This window comes from Prinia subflava, chromosome 6, assembly GCF_021018805.1.
Source record: "Prinia subflava isolate CZ2003 ecotype Zambia chromosome 6, Cam_Psub_1.2, whole genome shotgun sequence".
NCBI classification, from domain to species: domain Eukaryota; kingdom Metazoa; phylum Chordata; class Aves; order Passeriformes; family Cisticolidae; genus Prinia; species Prinia subflava.
The window spans coordinates 21,185,321-21,196,254 of record NC_086252.1 but is presented as its reverse complement, the minus strand read 5'-3'; positions in this window follow the sequence as shown (position 1 = coordinate 21,196,254).

The following is a 10,934-nucleotide window of genomic DNA, read 5'->3' as shown; positions in this document are numbered from 1 at the left end:
TTGGAATTACTGAATATAAAATTAAAACTTTTTTGCTCATAACTTTCAGTTAAATAACAGATTTTTACTCCTTATGATAAAATTGTATCTGTTACAAAAAAAGTAAGACAAAAAGCACACTCGAGTTGATGAATACTTAAACCAGTGATAGTTAACCTGGATACAATTTATAGTTATTATATGCTTCTGAACTGCAAATCAAACTAAGCATGTGTTCTGTTGAAAGCAAAGCAAGTAACAAAAGGGAATCTGTTCTATTCTAAGTCATGTCACAGAAACGTGTAACGCTTCTCCAGTTAAACATAACAGAAATTACTCTTGTAACAAAACAGAACCTCTTCTGCACTATTCTACTGACTCACCAATTCAGAACAAATCCTGGGTGAACTCCAGCCTACTGGCTTCAAGGGCAAGATCAAGATCCTCTGTGATTCCTAAGAGTTCAAATTTACCTGATGTTTCAAGGTGCATGCAGAGTGTTTACAAGATTGCTGAAAGTCTAATTTTTCAAAGGTCGCAGATATTGAAATCTCCATTTCCCTTTAAATTACACAAAAGCGGGTAAAAGACTGGACTTAGGGCTCACTTGGGGAATAATGAGGAAGGGGGAATTATCTTAATACTATTCTAAATTTTTAAGGAAGCTTTTTTTTTTCTTTTTCCTAATAGGTTTTATTATTGTGGACAACATGTACCTTGCTTTATATATGACATACTATATTGTATACTTTTTATTTTATTAAGAATTTATGTCCCAATGCTACATAGAGCAAGTTTTTTCATGCCTAGTTTGTGACTGAGACTATTACCAGAAAATTGTGCTTGTTCACCTGCACAAGGCAGACAGCTGGAAACTGCTGTCCTATCTTCTGAGTGAATTTGCACCAGGATATCTATATGTGCTATATATGTGCCTGGAAGGCTACTGATAATAATTACTGATCATTGCAAAGGTCCCTCCTTACTGATGGCTTTTTCAGTGTAATTTTTGACCACATTCCACAGTTTACACCAAGCTGAGAGAAAGACTTGAATCACAGTGCTGGAGGAGAAAAAAAGCAGGAGATAGATCTCAGAGCATCAGTTTTGCAATGTATTGAAGTTGTACTGTTACAGATGTCCATTTTTCTAGTTTTAACTGTCTCTCTCAACTCTAAATTAAATCATAAGATATCTACTGAAAGTTACTTCTGTTTAAGAGCCATAGATATCTGGTTTATGATAAGAAAAGAAGCCCTTTACAATCTTCAGCAAAATAAAACGGGGGAGATAGTGAGCGCAGCATTCAGAATTCATTATCACAGTGACTGTGAAGAGAATCCTCTCTTAAGAGTTGTGGCAATTTTGTGTAGTTAAAAGACTAAAACCTGGAAGCTCACTTTGATCACAGACTGAGGACTGTGAAATCAAATATCATCCAAATAAAACCAAGAGTACAGCACAGAAAAGGTATCCAAGCTGAGTCTGATATGACAGAGAACACTAGGAATCTGTAATGTGCTTAAGCCGTAAGAACTTTAACCTGATGCTAGAAAGAGGAAAGTGAAGTAACATTTCTTAAACCCTTCTATGCAACACAGCTTATTTCTTGTGCTTATCCAGCAAGTTGGCCTTTCCAGAGATCTCTCCAGGTTGCACCAGATAGCAGCAAGTATCACACATAGCAGAATGCCAGAGCAGACTGCCATCTGATTAGAACTGTACCATTTCATTTGCAAAGTCTACTTCAGTTACAGATTAACAGAAAGGATTTAAATTATTGAAGGAGAAAATTAGTAGCTGGTAAAAGAAAGGTAAGAAAAAAGCATTCTGTAAATTACAGGGAAACCACAGAACTTGATTATACTATATGTTTTAGCTTTTGCATACAGTTTGTCATTTTTATGTGAGAAGTCTCATCAAGACCAAAAATACTTTTCAGAGATTATTAACTTGTCCAATGAAAAAACACAGATATTTAACTGAATTGTAAGTCAGCTCAAAGCCTCTGAAGTCAAGTCTCAAATTTACATAGTAGGCATGACGAAAAATGTGACCTGTTTGGAACAGTGGAATTATAATCTAATCTATTTATTTTTTTCTGGTTGTCACCATGGAACTGGTAGTAAAGATGTGGGAACTTGTAGTAAAGACATGGGTGGTAATGCCTTTTCCCTTTTTTTGCTAGAAATCTCACTCCTCATCTGCTTCAAGATCTACTTTACCATCAGATCCTTCCTGATTGGTACCCGTGTTTAATCTGCAATACATGAAACAGAAAAGATAGATAGAATCCTTTGCTAAATTTAGAAGAAAGAGCAAGTTCCAACAGCTCCTCCAGTCACTCCCCCTTTCACTACCCAAAGGCGTACAAAAGCCAGGTAACTGTTGCAATTTAATTTCTATAGCAACGTTTGATCCATTAGGCCTAAGAGTATTGTTGTATTCCCATACCTAAATACACGCATTAGGCACCATAAACCAAATATTACAGAGCTCATTGTAAGGATGGGTAGATTCTACAGAAAAAGATTTGTGTCAGCAATAAAAACTTCCCTGAATTTCTTCCACCTGGCATTCACTGTAACCCTAGTCACTTATCAAATAAGGTTCATAAACCCTTTTACTGGAAGTGTGAATAAGCAGAAAGGTTTCAGTATTAAAAATACGATTAAGAGAAGTAAGTCTTAGCACACCATCTGCAGTGATTGTACTCAAATATTTATTATGTCAGTTCCACTAAGGAATAGTCAGTGAGGTTTGTCAGAGAGCTGAGGAGAGTTCAGAGGAGAAGGCTGTGTCAAGCAGCTTGTGACAGTATAAAGAAACTACAGAAATATATGCATCCAAGGGGAGAGCTTTCAGCAGTAGAAGTTGAAATATAGCATTCAGTCACTCTGAGTTTCATGAATATATACTGGATTATTACATGAAAGAAAACTGCAGTTCTAGCAATTCTGTGTACTGCAATCCAGGTGCATTTTCTGCCAAGGATGACTTCCTGACAAGCACCTTATTTTCATCTCAATGCCCTGGATTCTCAATTATATACTTCATAATCACTTTGATATCATGAATACAGACTTCCTAGAATATTGCCTGATAGTCTGTGCTAAGAGCAAATCCCCCAAAATAAAATGCCTGATTTCAAAAAGAGGCAGAGACTGCTCTTGTTCCTTTTTATCTGTTTCTTAAAGGTCTATTCTCAACTGTTAGACTGCTAACTTTGTATCAGTCATCTTCGCTTCCAGAGGCATCCAAGGATCAACAGCTATATTATGAATAGATTCTCAAGTGTTCTGTGCTTCAGCTTGTCTCTTGTGCAGACTAATACTGCTCTGCCAGTGTTTATTCAGCAGTTGCCATTGTCTGATACAATGGGCCCGGGTTACCATTTATCAGACTTGTTCTTCCAGCTAGTCTGCATTCCTTGTCCTTGCCACTTCCAGGATCAGGAGATACTTTATGAAGATACTTCCTGAGCCTGCCAAAGGGGCATGCTCCCCTCCTCAAAAACAATAATCACTTTCATAATGAATTTAAAACTGAAACAAATGCTTTGAAAAATATTTGATTAATAGCCATGATATAATGATCTTTTTCTTCTTATACTTCTTGGTTCCAAGAAAATAAAATATCACCTTTTTACATTCTAGCTTGATTTCATTGTGTCTTTTCCAAAATTTTTGTATTTGTAACTTTTGCCACTCCCTGCAAGTTCAGGACAAGCTTTGTGGAGTAGCTTTATTAAGAATGAGTTTAAGCATTCTGCACTGTGCACAAACTATGTGTAAATCCTTAAAATGCAAAAGGTAAGAAATTAACAATAATTTAAAACACTTTAAAATGAAAAAGTAGTTCAGCTAGCAAAATGTATTTTTGCTTAGGAAAATCTCTGACCAGCTTTTCCAACTCTTCTCAGAACCACATTTTTCATCTTTTTCGTATGTACTCAGCTAGAGGTTCTCAGAATCTTCACTGAAGACAGGTATGCTCAAAAAACCAATTATCATAAAGCTCCTGATTCATGCACCCATAACTAAGATAACCATAAATAATCCTTTCCCTATCAGCTGAAGAGTAATGATAACTGAACGGTATGAATGCCCTCTGCAGGTAGAACACAAAACCACTAATTCTGGACTATGAGTCTGCCTATTTAAGAGGGAGCTACATAAACAGGTCCATGCTCGTCCTTGTCAGCCTGCTCTGACATTGTCTGACAAATTTAAATGGTACAGTAGCCTCTCCAGGTACCGTTGATAGGCAGTTTTTAATCTATCACACACTTTTCCCCAGTCACCAAGGCAGCCTGTGTCTATACTGCTGAATTAGACATAGAGCCAGATCAAACCCTGGTTTGAGTGTACCAGCTACTGTTCTTTCCCATACCTTCTGTAGAATGCCACCTGTAAGTCTTTACCAGTTGCAGGAGGTGTTGTGCCTCTTTCCCTGACAACATTTGCACACATAAATTATGCCTAAAGCCAGAGCAGTGCTCTATTTTGTCAGGGGACATCAAGGGCCAACTGATGCATATCATGGATATAACCAATTCTGTGCCATTTTGCCTCTGATCTAGAGACCAGTCCCCCCTCTCTGAAGCCTCAATAACATACTGCAAGAGCCAGGTTTTGAAATAGTTAATACTGTATTTTCCTGAAAGGCCAATTTAGTGTGGGGGACAGCATATGTTAGGTAGCACACAACAGGTGAAAAGAGCTTCCTGTTGAAGCTGTTATCAAAACAGATGCTAAACTACCAGGCTTGTATAGGCCTGCTCTGAGCCTACTGCTGTCTTTGTCCACTACATGTTGCCAGAGGTTTCAGAGCCTGTGTCACAGCAATCTCCTATTCTTTACAGAAAAACAGCAGTCAGCAACAATTGCATGCCTGAACTCCATGACCCTCAGCCCTATGCTCTCCATCTCAGCACATTCATGCTGGGTTTCTGACTGGCCAAGTCTACTGTGGATGAGGTAAACAAAAATGTAAATATATGCACTCAGTTTAAGAAAAGGATATTCTCATCCCTTAGCCAAAGATGAATGTGAATAAAACAGTTTTAAAACAATCATGAAATCAGAGGAGGAAAAAAGGCTTTAAACACAGTCTTTACTGGAACAAGAAAACTGATGAATATCATGTGGTACACAGTAAATGTCATAGGCAACAAGAGTAACAAAGCAACAAAAGCACTAACAATGAAAACCAGAAAAAGATCACAGTGTGACAGGGAAACATCTATGGTTATGCTTAACTTAGTCACTGTCATTTTTGTTATTTTCACAGGAGTTTCTGTCCTCTTTCATAAGAACATGCCCAAAATATCTTTCCTTAGGGTAGATTGACTCTAATAGATGGCCTTGACTTCCAGCTGCACATGAGCTGCAGCTTTAACTTCATGTGCACTACACAGCATTAGGTGTATTCAAAGACTCCACATGTACAGACAAATTACTTGCTTGTACTTATCCCTAACTCTGCCAAAGAAGTTTAGATAATTCACAGAGTTCACAAAATCAGTACACACAACTACAATGCCTGTTTACTAAAAACGTGAATAAATTACTTCATTCCTGTATTTCAGAAAGCAAAGAGTGGTATTCTACATACAGGAACCTCAACTAACAGTAGAATAAGAAGTGAGGAATAGAAAAGCATTTGATCAGCTTTGAGTTCAAAGACATGTCATAGCATATATAACTTCCAAACTGGTTTATTGTGACAAGCCAGTTACAAAAATACTTTCTCTGTCTATACCTACAGCTTACCAGTCAGGTCCACGAACATTGCTTTGGACTTTCTGGGTAGTCTGATTCACTCTCAGTTTATCAAAGGTCCTGCGTCATACACTGAAGTTCCATGAAAATCACATTGTATGTATATGTACACAGTTCTGAATTGAGCCCTGATTTACATTTCAGCAATTTATATTTTTCAGCTTGAAATGCAGAGTCTCAGTAGCTGACATCAGAAAACCTAACAGAGACATGTTTCTCATGGATGCTGCAGGTGTGCCAAGAACTAACAAAGGTGAGTACAGATCAACTAGGAGAGCTGTGATTACTTGAAAATGCTTTTCTGAAGGTCCTGTATTAAGGTCCCCCCTTTTATGTGCAACCTAAGAGAGAACAGATAAATCTTTAATTTTTCTCCCCTGACACATTTGTTGAAACACTAATGGAAAGATTATTTTTAAGATTAAGTCCATGACAATAGGCTTAGCAGCAAGAGACAAGGACTAGTACCTTGTTTTATTTGCATGTTGTTTTGCAAGTTTTTCTGGTTTCTAAGCTGCGTGTCCTGCTTTCCAAAGAATGTACAAGTGTTTTGATTTTGTGTGTATGCCCATATAAAATTTCTACTTCTCAAACTCCAGTGTAGTGCACACTACTTGCATTTTCCTGGAAATTATGAAGCCCAAGCTTTGTTACTTCTCATAGACTTACATGAATTGTGAATTCTGTAGCTGTCTCCACTGATATGCAAGTTAGCACTGTACACAACATGCCTGTCCTGCCAAAGACCAATCTAATTCATCCCTCCTGCACAAAATGCCACCACCACTATACCACTTGTCACTTTTTTTATTATTTATCGAATCACTCTCTCCATTCCACTACAGCTACCTCAAGGAGTTATTGCCAATGTTAAGCTTTTTACTATTCAAACAAAACATCATTAACTTGCCAATATATTTAATTTAAAATAGACTATGTGCCTTGAGTGAGGCTTACACAGCTCCCAAGTTAGGTTCATCTTCACACTCTGTAACGTAAACTGAAGTGAGAATTTATCAAGGTGTCCACACATGAAATATCCAAGAAAGGCAGAGACTGTAAAGCTGCCAAAGTACCTGGGCATCCACAGAATCTGCAATATGGCATGTTAACAGGTTGTCACAGCCATAGACTGAGAGTCAGCAGGATGCCTAAGTATGCTGAATTTACTGCATTTTAACACAGGCCAATGCTTACTATCTGAATACAACATTCACATTGGATTTTCGGACTTGCAGAAGGTTTTACGTTTAATGGAGTGTGTGTAAAATTCCCAAGGCTCTTAAGATTACTGTGTATCATTGCAGCTAAACTTCAATTCAAGCAGAGAATTTTTCTATTTTTTTAAAAAAGTTAATAACCATCATCTGCATCTACCATCATCCCTCCAAATATTATTACATTTATACTTAAATCATACCTCAGTATGATTATGAGAAAAGTCTGAGTTTAAAGATAAAGCTGTTAGCATTTAAACTGAAAGCAAGTAATATAATAAAACAAAAATTAAATCAAAAAATTATTGCCAGAAAAAAACAGTAAGGATCCAGAGACAGAATTCCACAAATTGTTGGGTATTCTGTTCTTCCATCCTTATTCATATTTTCATTTAACGAAGAAATGCGGGTAATAGCAGTTCTGTAAACAACAAAAACAAACCCAAACGAATAAAAACAAACAAAAATGAACTGAAAATGCACCACTCAATTCTGATGCAACTAGTTTTCGAGCACCATCTGCTGGTCTGCTTCTAAAACAACAAGCTAATTTCCCAATTGCTGGTAACACCTGGATAATCATCAGGTCTGCATTGAGTTATCTGTTACCTATTTATTAAATACTCCCACGAGTCATGCATTAGCATCATACTAGAGGAAACAGCAGAATTCATGTCATAATGAATGGCTATAGAGGGGATGTGTTGGGAAGTTTACAATGCCTGAAGTTACAAACAGATTCTGAATTCCCAGTTTACAACTAACTAAAGAACAAGAACAATATTGGTTGTTTTTTGCTTTAGTTTTGAAAGCCTTAACTATCAGTTGAGAGTACTTGCAAGTTTTCAACGAAGTTCCTTACTCAGTTCCAGGAGTCTCCTCTTTTGATGTCCCACTAAAATTTCAGGATGTTTTTTTTGTTGTATCCTGCTTTATTTCCAAAATACAAGCTCTTTTGGAAGCACCCTACAAGTCTCACAGCCTTCCAAGTGTAAAAAAATTACAATGGAATATCCATCTAAGGAAGAACTACACTCTAATAAAAGAAGGTGGGAAAAGACTACCAGTAATTAATAATATAAAGTAGCATGTAACAGAAGTCAGAAAACCTTTTAGAATAAATTCTGCTCCAAGAAGTCCAGACTTCTTCTACAGATTGAATTATGTGTGTATTAGAGGAAATACTATTCCTATCTGTTATTTCTGTTTGTTTTCTATTGCATTTTGAATGCTCATATTGATTTCCTGGTTCAGCTGGTGTTTAACAGCAGCAGAAGCCGCCAAAGTGAAAGATTTGTTTCAAGTTTCCTTGCATCTTTCTGCATTTCCCTGCCCTTTTAAACAATGGTTGCAGTGGACTTCAGAATAGACAGAGGTGACTAAATCAATCCCAGATGCTTGATTTTTTTTACAGCAAGCAGAATTATGAATATCTTTCTGTTGTTATTCTTAGGCAATACAAAATTGGATACTCACAGCAAGAAGATAAAAATACTGCTCCTTTATTTAAAATAACAAACTTTCTCTACCATGTTATTTGTATTTTTCATGTGCATGAAATTAAATGTGTTCCCTTGTTCAGGTTCACAATGAGTAACTTTTCCTAAGTATAATGGCCTGGGCCTTCAGAGCACCTGCAGATCCACAGGATCCACAGCTACACCATTCCCTCTGTTCAAGCTTCTCCCACGCTCTTCTCTACCTCCAAAGTCACAATACTGACCCATTTTACTCACTCTCCTGGTCTTCCCACTGCAGTGCCCTGAAAACCACTTCCTGCAATACACTACAAACACAGGGCTGAAGAGAGAGAGTGTGAGGAAGAAATGTGCATTTTGCCAGGGATTTCCACTGCTTTTGTAGCTGAGCCAAAGAAAACTGACAGTTCCACATACCTCTGTGATCTAGATCCCCTCCCTTTCTCCCCATGGACTGGTTTAAGACTGCTGCATCCACATGCTTTTTCCACAGCTGGGACAAGTACCACAGAACCCACCAGCAACAATTTGGTATGCCATCAATTCCTTATTTTTATTTCACCATTGAGGCCTGCTCTTCTTTTATAAAATCTGGAATAAATTACATATGATTTCTGAAAGACTGAAAATGTCAATTATCCTGTGATAAATGGGTAACTGTACACTTGTTCCACCTTCCCAGGAAGGTTTCATGGTGGTTATGAAGTCTCTGGAAAGACCATCACACTACAGATTGTTCTTGGCTAATAAGATTTCTGCACAAAATGAGCTATATAATAATCTTTTTGCATAGACTAAGAATTACTGTCCTCTTAGACAGGGTAATATTTCATTCCACTGCCCAGTCATTAAATGGGAACAGATTTAATATATACTGTTAAATAAATGAATGGGAGTCTGAGAACACCATTTGTCTCACTGCAGGCCAACCAGCACTGTTAGAAAAGTTTGGTGCCAACATACAGCATGCCACTAATTCAAAATGCTGGAAAACACTGGGTTATGGCATTGTCTTATATGTTACCTCCATCAGAATTTAATTTTAGGGATCTATCTCTTTAGGGATTTCTCTCTTGTCTGGAAGACAGCTGACTACATAGTTCAGGAAAGACAATTCTTTTGTGAAAACTCCTGTTATTTTAAGATGTCTATTATTCTATAGCAGGCTGGTGATAAGAATATTAATGTAAAAATAGAAAATACTTTGCACTTCACACATCAGAACACTGAGCTGTGATACAAAAGTACCTGATTCAAAAGACAGATAATCCTTTATGTGAAAAATAAACCATGGAAAAACTAGAAAGAGAAGGAGCAAATAAGCAGAAGTGAATTTATGTGACCAGAACTCAAGAATTGCTTTTAAAATTAGATCTCCTTATACTGGAACTACTAAACAAATATAACTCTTTTATGCATTATGTTTGAATTGTTCAATCTCATGTTTTGCACTCCCAATATATTTGTTTACTCTACCACTTTTATTACTTTTTTCCTTTTACCCCATCTCCTTTTTACCCCTACTTTAGTCCTCACCAGACTCCAAATAAATCCTCATGGTACTTTTTAAGTTTTGTTTCTAGTGAGTCACAAATACTAACTCGTTTATTTGATAAACAAATATCCTTACCCTATTGGATGCAGAAAATATATGTAATGTATGCATGTTATATGAGATATAAACATTTTGCATGTGAAAAATATATAGAAATATGTCCATTTAGCAAACCTGAACCATTCTGCTCCCCCCTCCAGAGAGAAGCTTGAGGCGGAAGGAAAATTTTCTAGGAAGTCTCAGATAGTACATGGGGTTTGGTCATCTGACAAACTTTCAGGAGGAAGTATTTTGTGAATGCTCAGAATTCTGTGATTGGTAAGAAGCACTCGGCTCTAGAAAGCATAAACTGTCTGCTTAGCTCCTGTGAGAATGGTAATTGTACATCTGGTGTCCTGAAATGCCTTCTCAGCTGGAGAGAGGAACTTGGAGAAACAGTGAGTCACACTACCAGCTTCTGATGTGAAAATCCTGCCAGCAAGTGCTTGTGGAACATTCTCCTCCCTCCATGCACTCCGTGAAGTTCTGTCACCACTGAGCATTTGGAGCTGGGGATATTGCTACTCCCAGCACACCTCTGCTTGAAGTACTAAGATTGTGGTGACATCCTGCACATGCTGAGGCCAGTGAGAAGTTCCCAACAGATTTTACAATTTTATTTCGGGGAGTCTTAACTGTTTGTAAAAAACTATGCTTATCACAAATTTTATTATGATGCATTATCTTTCTGTATTTGAACCTCCTAGGTTCTAAGAAAGGATTTATCAGATGGCTATTATTTGTCATGTCAATAAAGGTAAGCTGCACTATGTAATACTGGAAAGGAAGGGACCACAGCTTTCATAAAACCATTAGACAAGTAGCAGTTAAATTTAAATTCTGGCATTTGTGACACCCAACTTCCCATTTGCAATATAGTTAT